The sequence below is a fragment of the Zingiber officinale genome, chromosome 1B (genome assembly GCF_018446385.1).
Source record: "Zingiber officinale cultivar Zhangliang chromosome 1B, Zo_v1.1, whole genome shotgun sequence".
In the NCBI taxonomy this organism is placed as follows: domain Eukaryota; kingdom Viridiplantae; phylum Streptophyta; class Magnoliopsida; order Zingiberales; family Zingiberaceae; genus Zingiber; species Zingiber officinale.
In genome coordinates this window covers 136,276,268-136,293,174 of record NC_055986.1, presented here as the reverse complement: position 1 = coordinate 136,293,174, position 16,907 = coordinate 136,276,268, and the positions used below count along the sequence as shown (strand labels likewise).

Sequence of the window (16,907 nt, the reverse complement as noted above, 5' to 3'; positions counted from 1 at the left end):
TAACTCTAGCGTAAACAATGAATCTCGCATACCTCCGCCGGTGATGGACTCCCCTTTATATAGAGCCCTGGTGGGTGACGCGCACACTCCTCGAGGCATGGCCATATTCTCCAATATGTCGTATGAAGGGATCTGTCAGGAAAGTACCTCTGACACCATACCTTAACAGGATATGCATATCCCTGACAAGACAGTAGAAGCTTACACCGTACGATCTGCTTGTCGACCATGCCTCATATCAGCGACACTATTGTTGGAGTGTATACTGAAAGCCTAAGCTTTGTAAACATTCATTATGAATAAAGAATCACATTTGGTCAAATTGTCTACATTTGTTTGTAGTTGTTCATTTAATTTATATTGTAGATAACATAGTATGTGGTGTCACATACAGAAGATGATGTTATCAGTACCTTATAAATTATAAACAGTAGCTCACGACTAAAATGGAAAGGAACAAACCATTAGAAGGTCGTAGTGTAATTAGGTATTAGTTTATCTTGACTATATAATTACACTAGTACACTCAGAGTGTATTGAGTAGGACCATTTGAGGTCGTTTCTTTTATACTGACTTTATAAAGGAACAAAGACCTCAGTTATTATGGAAGTGTGTGCTCTTAATCCTAATATAATAACAAGCACATATGTTTGATATTTATTTCTTTAATTTATCAATGGGTGAGATTTAGTTCGATGAATCAATAAACTCGATAAGTTGGGAAATGGTATCACTTATAGTGTGTGTTGATTATAGAAGGAAACTATGTCCTAGAGATACTAGGTTGATAATGTCCTCAAGAGGAGCTCATAAAGATTGTCATGTTAAACCTGCAGGTGGACTTAGTCGACATGATAATAAGGTTGAGTGGTACTACTCTTGGACTTAGATATTAATTAAATGAGTTGTCAAGAACTCACTTAATTAGTGGACATTCGATATCTTAAACATAGGAGACTAACACACTCATAATAAGAAGGAGCCCAAAATGTAATTTGGGATTAGTGCGATGATTGCTCCTTGTCGTTCATTGCTATAATATGAAGTATGTTATTATGGTCTTAGTATTTATATTGGTGATGATGCCTCTGTGGTTGATTATCATACAATTTCCTAAATCAGCATAGTTCGATAATGATAAATCTTCTACGCAAAGGAATTTCTTAAAACCACATTTCATAATTCATCCTTGTATGAGGATGCTTCAACCGCATCTTTGGGACTTCAGAAAAATATGCTGTCTTATGAATTTGCTGTATATTAACTTCTATCATGTTTGTAGAATTTTCATACCTTTCAGATAAGACAGGATATCTGTTAGTCAAGAATCCTTTAGGCATTTAATTAAACCAATGTAGCTGGCATATGCTTGCATGTCCAGAAACATTTGCCTAAACGCCCCAATGACTATATTTTTGACTTGTTTATGCTTGTCTTTCAACACAATTAAAGAACAAATCTTGGATCTTCACTGCCATGAGGTAATCACTGAGATACTGTTTTTACTTGGTGGATGATAGGTGTAGACCTAATTGAGATCACTAAGCTTAATTTTACATAAGGTTCTATATCTTGGTTGACAAAATTTATATAATTTGATTGTGAAGCATATATTTTTTTTCAGTTACTGCACCTACAAGGATAACCAGTTATGATGATAATGAAACATCATTGATGGAGATAATCAAACTAGAACAATGACTTCTCTCCTATATAAGTTTGTTTTCTTTATGTTATCTTCAAACTTATCTCACTGTAGCATAAAACTTGCTATTTAACTGTATCAATCCACAGTTGAAAATCCTTTCAATGTCAGACTTCCGAGGTTTTAGCGTACCTGGCTGCGTGTGATGATACAATTCTCCTAGCAGGTGTTATTGTTATTCATTTGATACAATTCTCTTAGCAGGAGTTAGTGAATTCACACACACATTTAGAGAGAGAGACAGCAGAATATACACCATCTGAATTGAGAAAATTATCAAATTGATCTCCATATGAAACTTATTTGTTAACAGCAAACTAAGATTGGTGTTTGTTCACTTGCATGGAACACAATAACAAGAATAGAAGTCACACACCAGCAGTATTGTCACCATTTCAAAAATATAACCGACTGATATAGTGGCTACTTCTCTATCTTTTGTGTAGAACTATTATAACATTTTTCCTATCAGGCTTGAGGTCGCGAGTTTGGCAATATTAGTGGCAAACGCTAATATATCCTCTTATGCTCACAACATTAGTTAACTGGTAGTTAAGGTGCAATCATCTGCTTTAGATATCATTATGCTCTTGTATTTTTCATATTTTGTGTAATACAAATTATTTTCTATGAGATCACCTCTTGTGCTTCTTCTACAGAGTAATTTTTTACCCTCAGGTCGAATGCTAGATTAGTGTTGTCTCATATTGATGCCATTTTGATTGAATGCATCAAATTTTGTCTACGCTCCATTTTTCTACTTGTTATTCTCACAAAAAGAAACAGCCTTCTCAAACATTTGGCTTTCTTTCAGGTGCAACTTGCAAATCATAATCAACTCATCGACCATTACAGCTCGAAGCATCCAAAGGAGAAGCCTCCCAGCGAATCGTAGTGATTCATCTTCAAGTTACGTCTGAAGATTGAAAAGTTACACTTTATGTTCCACCCGAAAGCGTTTGTCAACTTAAATTGAAACTTCTGTGTGCGTCTATCTATATTCTCTATCTTCATTTTCCTTGGAGAACCGTTATGGTATTGCTCTTTGCTACTGGATAAATTTCCTCTGCACAATAATCTGTCAGTTTATTATAAGTCAATGAATTGTTTCAATCCCTACTTGTATGCATTGTTGTTGTGCAAAGTCTCTCGTGATTTATCTCTCTTTCAGACAATGGGGGTCATCCTAGAGGGGTCACGTAACGGTTTCATCTTTTGTTGCCGGTACAAATTTTTTTTATTATGCGATTCTCATCAAAATTTGAGCTGATTCGTTTTTATCCTCTTTGAACACATTTATTATCTACGTTTTCTTGATCACATTTTTAACTGCATTTTACACATATGAGATGCCTGCAGCACTAGCTCGCGTTACTATCTGCTATTCGGAGATGCTCTCGTCATTAGAGGGCGTTTTATTAAACTGTTACACTCCAAATGTGTTTCAGGGGTGTTTCATAACAAGGTGTCTATTTGTATTTTTTTATTTTAATTCAGGTATTCAATTTTTGAACTGATTAATTTTGAAGATAATTAGTCAGGCGCTATGAATGTTTTTCATCGATTATTAGGAGAAAGTACTTGTAAAAATTCATTTAAACTGCCAGCGTTTTTAGATTATTGTTCTATTGAATGAAAGTTCCTACTTTATCGTTTTAAATTTATTAAACTGTTTTACTCCATTTATCCGCCGAAAGAAAATATTGTCCAAATTCTGTTATTGTCGCTAACTCTTGACAATCTATTCACATTGTTATGTTTTCATTGTCTATTATTTTCGGTTGGTGCTTGTTGTTAACTCGTTGTCATGATGCCCGACGAGGTGTTTACTCCGAAAGATAGAACGGTGAGGGAAAGGAATTCAAGACGGAGGCTTTGCTCGCCACTGTCGCCCGTGACTTCCAAGTTCATCAGGGTTGATCGTTGTTGTTTGGAAGTTGAGATTATAAAATTGGCAATTTCACTTTTCAAAATATTTGTATTTATTTTAGGACTATTATTTATTTTTGCTCTCTTTTGGTTGTATATTTGTTGCGCATCAATTCAAGTGCGGTTTCATTCTATTTATTTTTGGGACCGATATTTTATTGATAAAATATCAGTTGATAATAGAAAAATAATAATATAATAAATGTGAACTTGGATTGGATTGGATTGATAGAATATAAATAAAACTATAGGTTTATTATATCTTGGATCAATATACGCAGTAATTTTGTGGAAGTTGATATATAGACTAAGAAATTAATAATTATTTTAGAATTTTTATAGAAAAACCAAAAAATATTTTATGTGATATAAACAAATTATTGAATATAAAATTTCTCTTACAATTTTCATTTAAATGTTCAATAAATTGCTGATGAATTAGTATGGGCTTGATGGGCCTCTATTATATCATGAAGTCAATTAGCTCATCATCAACTATTATTATTATTATTATTATTATTATTATTATTATTAATCTGGCGAGATATCATGGTCATTAGTGTTTCTTAATTCTATCATCAAGAGTTTGGATGTGTATTGTTATTCTTAATCTTGCAAGCTATCATGGTAATTAGAGTATTGTTAATGGAAGAGAAATCACGCATCAGGGATTCCTTGTGTGAAGATAGTGGAGGTCATCAAGGCTATGATATTGAAATCGCAATAGGGAGGGGTTGGAGGAGTTTGGATCTGGGAAACTAATTTAAGGGTCTAGTTAATGGGCATGCCGATCTGCAGGTTTAAAAGGAGCAGTCTGTAATAGTGCCTCTATTTAGTTGATTTTAAGTTGGAAACTGTTTTCTTAAGGCTTTTGTTATAGTCAACTCACTCTGTTTTTTCTCAAGGCATTGAACTTTAGGATGTACAAATCCTTATAATTAATAGTTGAATATATGTGTCCTGAATGAGACTTTATTTAGAATTTTACAATTTTATTGTTGGTTTATATTGTTGCATATACATGTATAATATGAATAAATATATAGGGAGAAGATCTTTCTCACGTGTGGGTAAAGGGCTAGCCCGATGCACGAAGCTCCCATTATGTATAGTCATTCTTTTTGTAAGAGGTTTTTTCCAAGATTCGAATCTATGACCTTTAGGTCACAAAACAACAACATTACCGTTGTGCCAATGCTTCCCTTCCAACAACAAAGGAGTGAGAGAAAAATAGCAAAGATTTTCATCCACCGTCATTCTCCCAAATCTTCTCTCCACTATGCATTTTCGCTCGGTGGTTTGCCTATGATAGCAATTGGTACCTTTTAATTTGTCACGAATAACCAGTACTTGATTATGTATATGGTTCTACCATTGTATCTGAGAAATGGATGTTCATCATAACTTAAGCACAACCAGAGGAGGATAAATATGTTTTAAGGAAACTACATCACGCAGGTTTCGACTTCTTTCTTCTGACTAGGATTTGGTGAGTCGACACTCGAGGTCGGACTCGACAGTTGGGAGTCTGCACTCGGAGTCAAGAGAATGCACTCGAAGTCAAGAGTCAGAAGTATACACTTGTACTCAATAGTAGCAAGTCTGCACTTAGAGTCGGGAGTCGGATATACAAGGCAACTTAATTTTCCAGCCACCTTAGTCATCCTAAGCATCTTTTCCTTTTCTGCTTGGCAGTATGAGATTATCGGCTCAGGTCAACTCAATATATAGGTCTGAGTTTAGTTTTTTTTTTTATAAATTCAAATATTTTTCCTCTATCTCTGGTTGATCCTGTCCGAAAATGGAGAGGTGGAAAGCTAGGAGGATGTGACAGTTTCGCTGACTGCTATAGACCTTGCTCCGCTTTGCAAAACAAGTAACGTCAGTGCCGAGTCAGGGAAGGGGTTCCCGGTGTTGACTCTTCGACGCTCAAGTCAGTCACCGAAATAGTGGAAGAAAGTGGAGCAACAGTAACTCTAGCGTAAACAATGAATCTCGCATACCTCCGCCGGTGATGGACTCCCCTTTATATAGAGCCCTGGTGGGTGACGCGCACACTCCTCGAGGCATGGCCATACAAGACAGTAGAAGCTTACACCGTACGATCTGCTTGTCGACCATGCCTCATATCAGCGACACTATTGTTGGAGTGTATACTGAAAGCCTAAGCTTTGTAAACATTCATTATGAATAAAGAATCACATTTGGTCAAATTGTCTACATTTGTTTGTAGTTGTTCATTTAATTTATATTGTAGATAACATAGTATGTGGTGTCACATGAAGAAGATGAGCTCACGACTAAAATGGAAAGGAACAAACCATTAGAAGGTCGTAGTGTAATTAGGTATTAGTTTATCTTGACTATATAATTACACTAGTACACTCAGAGTGTATTGAGTAGGACCATTTGAGGTCGTTTCTTTTATACTGACTTTATAAAGGAACAAAGACCTCAGTTATTATGGAAGTGTGTGCTCTTAATCCTAATATAATAACAAGCACATATGTTTGATATTTATTTCTTTAATTTATCAATGGGTGAGATTTAGTTCGATGAATCAATAAACTCGATAAGTTGGGAAATGGTATCACTTATAGTGTGTGTTGATTATAGAAGGAAACTATGTCCTAGAGATACTAGGTTGATAATGTCCTCAAGAGGAGCTCATAAAGATTGTCATGTTAAACCCTGCAGGTGGACTTAGTCCGACATGATAATAAGGTTGAGTGGTACTACTCTTGGACTTAGATATTAATTAAATGAGTTGTCAGTAACTCACTTAATTAGTGGACATTCGATATCTTAAACATAGGGAGACTAACACACTCATAATAAGAAGGAGCCCAAAAATGTAATTTGGGATTGGTGCGGTAGTTCAATGATAATTCTCTAGTGGAATGAATTATCATTGATAAAATTAAGTTGTGTGTTCGGGGCGAACACGGGATGCTTAATTTTATCGGGAGACCAAAACCAATTCCTCCTCTCGAGGCCGGCCAAGCTAGCTTGGGAACAAGCTAGGGCCGGCCTAGGTATAATATTGGGTGGTCGGCCTTAGCTTGAACCCAAGCTAGTAGGGCCGGCCAAAATAAATTAAAAAGAATTTCAATTTTAATTTTTATTATGTGGAAGAAATAATTTATTAAAGAGGATTTAAATTAAATGATCTCTTGTAAAATTTACAAAAGATTAAAGAAAGAGATTAGATCTCTTTCCTTATTTGTAGATTGGTGAGATATTTTATTTTCTCTTTAAAAATTATTCACATGTTGTAAAATTAAAATTATGGAAATTTCTTTTTATTAATCATGAAGAGATTTTTTGAAGAGAAATTTTATTTTTAAAATTTCCGGAAACAAATAAGGAAAGTTTTAATTGTTGATTGAAACTTGTCCAATTTGCTTCCCATTGATGTGGCCGGCCATCATTGATTAATTGGGGAAATATTATTTTATTTTTCTCAATTAAATCATGTCAAGGGAATTAAGGAAATTTTATTGTAATTAAATTTCCTAATTTGCCTAGGCCAAGGAATATTAAAGAAGGGTGAGGGTGCCTTCACAACACACAACATCTATTATTTCTCTCCCTCTTTTGTTCCTTGGTGTGGCCGGCCATCCTCTCCCTCTCTTCCTCTTGTGGTGGCCGAACCCTTCTCTTCCATTGGAGCTCTTGTGGTGGCCGGATACTACTCGGAGAAGAAGAAGAAGAAGGAGAGAAAGCTAGCATCTCTTGGAGCTTGGTTAGTGTTTTGATTTTCTTCCTTGGTGAAGCTTTCTCTTTGTTGGCCGAACCTAGCTAGGAGGAGAAGAAGGTGATTGGCGGTTTCTCGTCTCGGAAGATCGTTGCCCACACAACGTCCGAGGTTAGAAGAGGAATACGGTAGAAGATCAAGAGGTTTTTCTACAAGGTATAACTAGTAATTTTTCTTTCCGCATCATGCTAGTTATTTATGGAAATAATACCAAATACAAGAGGCTTACGTTCTAGAATTTCGAATATGTTTTTCGAAGTTGTGTTCTTTTGTTTTTTCTTTTCCTTGTGATTTGATTGTTCTCTTTGGTTAACCTAAAGTTATTTTAGGAAATTAAATATTATCTTTCTATAAAAGGTTTTGTCTAGTCGGTGGTGGTTGCTCCCATATCCAAGAAGGACATGTGCCTCGCCACGTCAGTACTGGGAACCAATTATGGAAAATAATATTTAATGGAATTAATAACTTAAGGAGACTTGGGTCGAACGTGTTAAGTTCCGCAGGAGATCCAAGTCAAAACCTAAAAGAACAAAATAGATTAAGTTTTGGATCAAACGTGTTAAGTTCCGCAGGCGATCCAAAATTTAATTTAAAAGAACACATGGTAGCTAGGAAAAGGTTCAGACCTTTGTACAAAATTTTTGTACAGTGGAACCTATAGGTTTTCCGAGTAGCAACCAACAACTATCTCCCAAAAGGATATCGAGAAAGATATGACAATGGTCCCGCTGCTTGGCCGAGCGGGGTGGCCGCTCGGCTGGGACTCCTCCGCTCTGTCCATGGTCAGGTCCCGTTGCTTGGCCGAGCGAAGTAGCCGCTTGGCTGAGTGAAGTAGCCGCTCGGTCGGGACTCCTCCGCTTTGTCAGCCTCAGTTGCTCTTCCCTGCGGTGACTATGTAGTAACGTGCCCTTCCCCGTTTGGACAAGCTATCCGATCTCCTCAGCGTCTTGCTGCTCCACACTGAACATCGGATTATTTTATCATATATTATCCCGAGCTGGACGGGTGGCCCGCTCGGACATGTCTCCAGCCAATTGGGCACTCGCTGTCCTGACCGGCCGTTGCAATCGTTTTCCGTTCGACCCTTTGACACCCTGACCTTGACCACCTTGACTTTGACCTCCACCTTGGTAGTTGACCCCGTGTTAGGTGGGCCTCCCTGTATCGCCGCATCACCGGTTAAAAAATTATCCAACATTAATATCGTATCCTTTTGCTGTGCTGAAAATTCCTATTAGCTGATACATAGGCAAAGCCATTAATCCTGTCGATAAGAACCTGTTTGTGTTAAGCCATAGTAATAAATGTATCAAGTTGAGCATCTCCATTTATCATTTGACAGTACTAAACTACTAAGCATTTGCTGGAATAACATATTTGCACAAACACACCATGCCATTTCCAAGAAGTTCAGCGTGCATACGAGGTTACTTAATCTTGGATATGCCGTTTCCAGTCGTTTCCACATGTTGTCAATTGTCTTATTCCGGTTATTAATTACACTCAAATTTCATGAGCAAAAGATGAAGTCTGTCCTTTCACAGGTCTTGAAAGATGAGGGTAAGCGGACTAGCTATATGATCAGGTGTTTGTTCATTTCTACTTGCATGTTGTCTGCTATATTATTCTTGATTCAATATTTTTATTATGTTGTCAATGTTGTATGGGTTGTGAATGTGTCTATTTCTCTAATTCACTTTGCCGCTACTATTGCTTGGGTGAAGTATGTGGTATTGAGAGCAATAATATCTAGTGAAAGCTCATCCAGATTATGATACCATAAAGATATGAATATCAGTCTCGGAGTGTGTAGTCTACTTGTGTGATCAATATTTTCAAAGTCCATTGATCAGGTCACTAGTTTCAAATTGCAATTAAATTCTTCCAGATTGATTCAATCTTCTGGATATTATGCAATAGAAAATCAACCTGAGTTTTACACCAATCGCATCAAAAGTTTGGAGGTGGTTTTTCTGATAGCAAAGATTGTTCGGACATGAATTTTCTTGCACAAACATTGGAAAATATTGAGGGAAAAAATGCTAGTTTACTAAGGGATTTTAATATTCTCCCTAATGGAAATATAATTTTTTAAGATGTTTTTTTTTATTTCAACCAGTTCTCCTTGAATCCCAGTGATCATTTAATTGTTTAAATGCCACTCTTTCTAATCTAATATTGATAAATGTGACCTTACAGGTTGGTTCTGACACCTATGGACAAACTTGCTTCTATGATGCCACTTTTATATTAATTAACTTCAAAATAATCAAATTTGTCAGGAGAATTATTTGCTTTTGGTTAGATTTCCTTTGTTGATCTAATGTATGAACATTTACTAGTGTCAGCATAGTTTCCTAAATTTACACAGATAGCTTTCTAGTGATTATCACAGTCTGCATAAATCAAATCTTTTATTTTCTGGGAACAATCAAACTATCCGTGCAGAATTTTTTTATTCCAAATATGGTGATTTCTTATTTATTAACAAATAAATGCAGGTGTGGATGACAATGAAACTATAAAAATACATAGAAATGGTGGGGCAGATCCTGAGAACAATCAACCTGGCAACCTTTATGTTACTGTCAAGGTGAGTAACATGTTTAAATCCAATTGGGTAATTAATGCGCCAGAGATGTGTTTTAGGTTCAGTAGCATCCTGTCTTTTGCAGGGATAAAATTGATATTCATGTGGATGCTATCTTAAGTGTCACCCCGGTACCTATGAGTGTAGTTCCTTGATACCAAGCAGGGACAAGTTAGAAATTTCATATCAAGAGAGCGAAATATATATGTTTATGTTGAGGAGAGGCGACCATGTGGTTGCGTCTCATTCACCTCTCTTTGACCCCCTATTCCTATACCTCGTACACTTTTTATACTTAAAACATTGAGGAGGGGCGGCAGTCTCCCCCGTGCTTATCTTGTTCAGGCATTGCTTTGGGCTCCAAAATGGATTTTGAGTGTTGTTCATGTTTGGGGACACACGAGGCAAGCCTTCTTCCATTGAACCTTTGATGTGCATGAAAACTATGACTTAACAATATGTTAAAACTTGAAGGCAATATTAGGAGGTACTATTCAAGTGCCAACACTCACAGGAGATGTAATTTTAAAGGTTTGTGGGATGCAACTTTCTTAGAGAGACATTTTCATTTTAGCATCATGTAAATACACAAAGGGTATTCTAATATGGTGGACGTCTTTTCTGCAGGACCTGGTACTCAGCCTTGTGAGAAGCTCGTCTTAAATGGGAAAAGTCATAAAAACCGTAGCCCTCTGGCCAATATGTGCTACATGATCACATGTACTTTTTAAGTGGCTTGATTTTAGAGCTCATAAATAGTACCGTAACATAGATTCCATGTGGTAGAGATGATATTAGAAGATTAAAATTGGTCAAAAATTAAAAGGGCGTTCATCATTTATAAAACTTGTTCCATTTCTAATTAAAGTCAAATGAGTATCCCATTTAACACGAACTGTTCAAAATACCCTTACATTATCTGACCATTCGACCGTGTAGAAGCTAGCATCTAGCTTCTACAATTGTAGAAACTAGCATCTAGCTTCTACAATTGGAGAAACTAGTTGCTAGCTTCTACAACAATAATTTTATATATTTTGATTTTGTTTTTTTGAATGATAATTTATTAAAACAACATTTCAATGAGTAAAACAAATGATGGGGCTCCATGACACTCGCTAAATTTCAAATGAATATTAACTGATCATGATTGATCGTGTAAAAGTCAGTAGGTAGCTTCTATAATGTGTAAAAGCTAAGTCCTAGCTTCTACGATGTATAGAAGTTAGTTGCTAATGTTGTGTCTAAAAGAATTCACATATCTCCACAATGGTACGACTTTGTCCACTTTAGGTCTAAGTCCTTATGATTTTGTTTTTGAGTTCTATCCAAAAGGTCTTATACCAATGGAGATATCTTTCATCTTTTAAATCCATGATCTTTTCCATGTATTTTCAATATGGGACTTTGATTGTATTCTCAACAATCTGTTGGTATAATTTTCCTAGGTCAAGATTGATTAGGTTGACTAAGTTTGAGTTGGCTCAATCTTGAGTCTTGATGCTTGAGTTTTGATATTTGATAATGTATGGAGATTGCAGTTGCAATTGTCTGTTTGGAGAGATTATTGGTGCAATTGAGAAGAAAATCCAAGTGGGTCAGTGTTGACCGGACATATGGTGTGAAAAGCCTTAGTGAGTGAAGCCAGGTGAAAAGCCCTAGTGAGTGAAGCTAGGCAAATGAAAAGTCTTGGTGAGTGAAGCCAGATAGTTGAAAAATCTTGGTGAGTGAAGCCAGGTAAAAAGTCCTAGTGAGTAAAGCTAGGCAAAAGGAAAATCCTGGTCAATGAAGCCAGGTGAAAGTCCTAGTGAGTAAAGCTAGACAATGTGACGGTCCTAGTGAGTGAAGCTAGTCACATGGAAATCCAGGTGGGTCAAGATTGACTGGACACCTTGTGATTGAAAGTCCAAGTAGGTCAAGAGATTGACTGGATAATTAGCACAAGGAGAAAAGTCCAAGTGGATCAAAGGATTGATCGAACACTTGGTGAAGAAGTCCCAGTGGGTCAAGGTTGACCAAATGCTAGGCAAAGAGGAGTTCCAATAAATTAAGGTTGACCGGATGTTCGATAAAGGAACCCTAGACTTCGTTTGGGAAGTTAGGGTTTAGTAATCAACTAGGTTAGTCGATTACCATAGCTTAAGCGACTAAGGTAATCGCTTAAGCTTGAAATCGCGAGAAAGACTTCCTAATCGATTGGTGTAATTGATTAGACATCGTACGCGAATAGGGTAATCACTTACGGTGCCTTTATGCTTCGAACTGAATGGTTCTGTTCAACTTGATCGCTTAAGATAGTTCTCGCGCAACATAAGACTTCCTTATTGATTAGGATAATTGATTAGGAAGGCTTAATCGATTATCCTAATCGATTAAGCTTGAAAAACCCGTTATTAACCCGATAAAAGGCTTTGGCGTGCACAGTTCTCACCAGTGCTTATAGTCCTCTTCTCCACTCTCATCATCAAGCTCGCCAGTTCTTGAAGCTACTTGGAGACAAGTGTTGCAACACTTTCAAGGTCAAGAGGCATTCTCAAACAAGAAGAAGAAGAAAGCTAGAGTTTCATGATTGTAATCTTGTAAGATTTCATTTTGTATTAGCTTGTATTTTCCTCTTCTTGTATTTTTTTATGTGTGAGCTTGTACGAGGCTTCTCCGCCTCCAGATTGTTTCTGAGAAGGAGTGTTTCATAGTAGAGAGTGTGCATGAGGGTCGGATCCTTGGATTAGTCACCTCTTCTTGAGGTGGGTACCAAGTAAATCCATATTGTTAGCATTGGGGAGCTTTGGGTCTAGTTTATCCACTGCACATCATCATCAACAAAGCGCGAGAAGCTATTCACCCCCCCCCCCTCTCACTCCAAGTGACCCAACACAATCCTCCCCTCAAACAAAGGACTATTATTACTCGCATGGTCTAGGCCTTCCTGCAAGCATCTGGTCACTCTTGACTTGCTTCAGGCCTCCCTTTAAGTATCTGATCACTCTTGACTTACTCTGTGTCTCCTCTCAACTTCGTTCAAGGCCAACCCACATGACATCCGGTCTGGACCACGACTCTGATATCATTAAAATTGTCACGCTTCAAGGGTATACTTGTCTTCCAACCAAATGACGCCCCCTTATGACAATATGCGATACAACATGATAAAAGGCCCAAATAGCTGTTGATCAACATAAATCATATACAACAATAAAACAAAGCAGTCGAATGTAAAGATACATAAATCTCAAGTGTCGCGTACTAGTACGACTTTGACACCATAAATAACCATAATAAAAAATAAAGTAACAAAACAAAACCAGTATTACATGTCCAATGTGACAAAAACATAAGCTGAAATCAGAATGTAGAATAGACACTGAAAGCTCTCGATGTGTGATGGGACTGACAACCTTGACCTCTGAGCGACATACTATATCCTCTACTTGCCACCTGAGGAAGAAAAGAAATCCCAGCAAATGGGTAGTGAGTACAAATTACTCAGCGGGTATAAGAAAGATAGTGCATGAACTAAGTGTAAGGAGATCAAAGGAAATAGTGTCTCAAAGGTAATATTTATGAACCACGATAAGAGTAAGAGCATAATCAAACTACATATACCAACTTGATCAGCCAAGTGAAATCCCATGAACAACAGTAAGTAAAGATTAGCAATGGCCCTGCCCACAGCAACACGAGCAACATATAACAATATATAACAAGTATGCAAAAGACTTATCACAAGTATATGCAATGGCCAATGTTGGCACACAACTCCAGCTACCACTACTCTAAATGGCCAGGTGGGCGGACATGACAAGTAGCTATCTAGCTACTAACTGCACTCAACTCTAGCTACTACTACACTGAGTGACCGAGTGAGCAGTCACCGCACACAACTCTAGCTACCACTACTCTAAGTGGGCGAGTGGGCAGTCAAAATATAGTGAAGCCAGGTGAAAGTCCTAGTGAGTGAAGCTAGGCAGATGGAAATCCCGGTGAGTGAAGCCAGGTGAAAGTCCTAGTGAGTGAAGCCAGGCAAGGGAAAATCCAGATGGATCAAGGATGATCGGATATCTGGTGTTGGGAAGTTCTGGCAGGTCAAGGGAGTGACCAGATGCTAGGCATGATGGACCAACAGGTCAAGGTTGACCGGATGTTGGTTTGAGAGGCTTGGGACTTGGTTTTGGGCAAAAAACCAAGAGCTGGATCGATCAGTGGATCGATCCAGGCCTTTCCTAGCGAACAGAGAGCCTCTGAATCGATCAGTGGATCGATCCAGAGGTCCCAATCGATCAGTCGATCGATTGGGACGCTGCTGCTTCGCACGATAAGCGCTGGATCGATTCGTGGATCGATCCAGGCGTTTTTCCAGAGCACAGAGGCGCTCTGGATCGATCCATGAATCGATCCAAAGCCTCCCCGATCGATTGGGAGTTTTCGAATCGATCGGGATCCGACCGTTGCGTCGTATTTGAGCTGCAGGCGGGCGTCTCCTTCAGCACTTCTTCACCGATTCATTTCAGATCTTCACTAGCTTCTCTATAGCGCTCTCAAAGCTCAGATCGCCAGTTCTTGAAGGATCTTGGAAGTTTTCCAAGTCAAGAGGCGGATCAAAGCAAGAAAAGAAACTAGGGTTAGGGTTTTGCACTCATTGTAAACTTGTAAGCTTGTATTTCTTATATCCCTTTCCTCTCTTCTTATATTGAGTCTTGTAGGGCTTCTCCGCCTTTGGTAGTTACCATAAAGGAGAGTTTTATTAGTGGAGGGTGTGTGTGTTGGTGTGGATCCTTGGACTAGTCACCTCTTGTGAGGTGGATACCAAGTAAACCAACCGTGTTAGCATTGTGTGATTTGTTTCTGTATTTTCCGCTGCCATATCTTTGAAGAAACAAGCAACGCCGAACACCGGGCACGCGACGAGCTATTCACCCCCCCCCCCTAGCTACTTTTGGTCCTAACAAGTGGTATCAGAGCGAGGCCGCTCTTCACCGGAATCATCGCCGGAAGGGTTAAGCATAACAAGAAGAGCTAGAGGGTGAAGAAGTTGAAGCAAAATTGTCAAAGAAATTCAAAAGCTCAACTTCTACAATGGAATTCCAAGATGGGCTCGGATTCGACACGAGGGTGGCTCCACCATACACTTCAACGAGCTTCGATTCTTGGAAATCAAGAATCGAAAATTTTCTTATGATGGAGATAGAGCAATGGTTTGCTCTTATGGAAGGCTTCAAGACTCCAACAAACTCAAAGGGCAAAGTTCTCAAGAGGAGCAAGTGGAGCCAAGAGCAAGTCCAAAGGTGCGAGGCAAATGACAAAGTGACCAAGCTTTTGGTCAATTTATTGCCAAGCACCATCCTTTGCAAAATTGGAGAATTTGAAGATGCAAAGGAATTATGGAGTAAATTGGCCAAGCTTCATGAAGAGATCCCCTCCACTGTACAAGAGCAAGAAGAATCCAGAGAGGGTGACTCTTTGGAGCAAGACCAAGAGGAGGACTCCGAGGTTGAGAGATGCTCAACCTCCGAAGAAGAAGTCCAAGAAGAAGCTTCATCTTCAAGGGAGTGCAATGAAGAGAACAAGGAGGGAGCATACTCCTTGTTCCATGTACAAGATGATGAAGCCTCCACCTCTAGGATTGAGGGGGAGTGTAGATCAATGAACCCGGAGCAAGAAGAGGCCTCCACATCCGGGTCAAGTGAAGAAGAAGAAGATGGGGCCATCTCCAAAATTCAAGAAATATCAAATGGAGGAGCAAGTGCCATCCCTACACGAGAAGGTATAAATGTTTCAATTAATAATAAGAATCATATTATATGTTTTGAATGTAGGGAACATGGGCACTACAAAAGCAAGTGCCCTAAATTGGCCAAGAAGAAGGGCCAAGTGGCACCTAAGGGCAAGGAGAAGCCAAAGGAGACCATCCCCGGAACAAAGAGGAGCAAGGAGCATATTGTGTGCTTCTCTTGCAATAAAATGGGGCATTACCAGAGTCAATGCCCTAAGGGGAAGAAGATGGTCAAGGCTCAAGGAGGAAGCTCAAGTCAAGGGGGAGCCTCTAAGGTAAAATGGAAGGTAACTTTTATTGAGCCTACCCCTTTACATTATGGTAAAAAGCATGCTAGTTCTAACTTATATCATTTTAATGCTATTTACCATAAGAATAGAGAGCATGGTAAAATTAAGGAAAATAATGTAGCTTACCATGCTAAAACTACCACACCTAGGATTAGGAAGGTAGATAAAAATCTAGGCAATCACACTAAGGACCTTAGCTACAAGCCTAGAAATAAAAATGCTCATAAATTTAATGGAAAACCAAAAACTAAGGACTCAGTGATAGAAAATCAAGTCTTGAGGTCAAGGCTTGATAAAATGGAAAAGACCCTAAAAAGGATGAAAAATATCCTAAAAGGGCAAAATGAGCATAGCCTAGGTCTAGGGGTACAAAAGTCATCCAATGGCCATAGAGGTTTGGGATACAAACCCAAAGCCAAAAAGGATGTGCCTAGTTATCATAGGGTTCCATATAGTTATGGAACAAGCCCTAAGTCTAGTGGGCAAGCCAAAAATACAAGGGAAGATATCCCTAGAAGTATCTTTGCAACCAAAGTGACTAAGACTTCTAAGAAGTCTAAGAAAGTCACTAACAAGGTCGCAAGGGAGGCTATCCCTAGAGTTGACCTAGGAAATGTGACCAAGGCTTCTAAGAAGCCCAACAAGGTCACTAGGAAGATATCTAGGGAAGTTATCCCTAGTGAGTACCTAGAGCATCCAAGGAGCACCAATAGGTGTTGGGTTCCTAGGAACATCTTCTCTACCCCATAGATGGGTTAGAGAGTGTCAACTCTAAGAAGAAGGGTAGTTAACCTAACTTTGAAGAAATTGACACTCAAGGAGCATTTTCAAGGTTTTTGTTAACCTTTGAAAATGAAATGGAATT

General features: G+C 38.4%; 1 long non-coding RNA gene across 3 annotated transcripts; it reads left to right on the top strand.

Annotated features, from left to right (window-relative positions):
• The first annotated feature begins 1,438 nt into the window (after positions 1-1,438).
• LOC121981071 lies at positions 1,439-3,093 on the top strand. Of its 3 annotated transcripts, none has more exons than XR_006111732.1 (3): positions 1,439-1,718; positions 1,796-1,872; positions 2,521-2,831. It is a non-coding gene; the product is annotated as an uncharacterized LOC121981071 (long non-coding RNA). The 3 variants fall into 3 exon arrangements; XR_006111733.1 differs by lacking the exon at positions 1,439-1,718 and adding an exon at positions 3,066-3,093 and having other exon boundaries at positions 1,764-1,872; positions 2,521-2,930; XR_006111731.1 differs by lacking the exon at positions 1,439-1,718 and having other exon boundaries at positions 1,725-1,872.
• Positions 3,094-16,907: the final 13,814 nt, after the last annotated feature.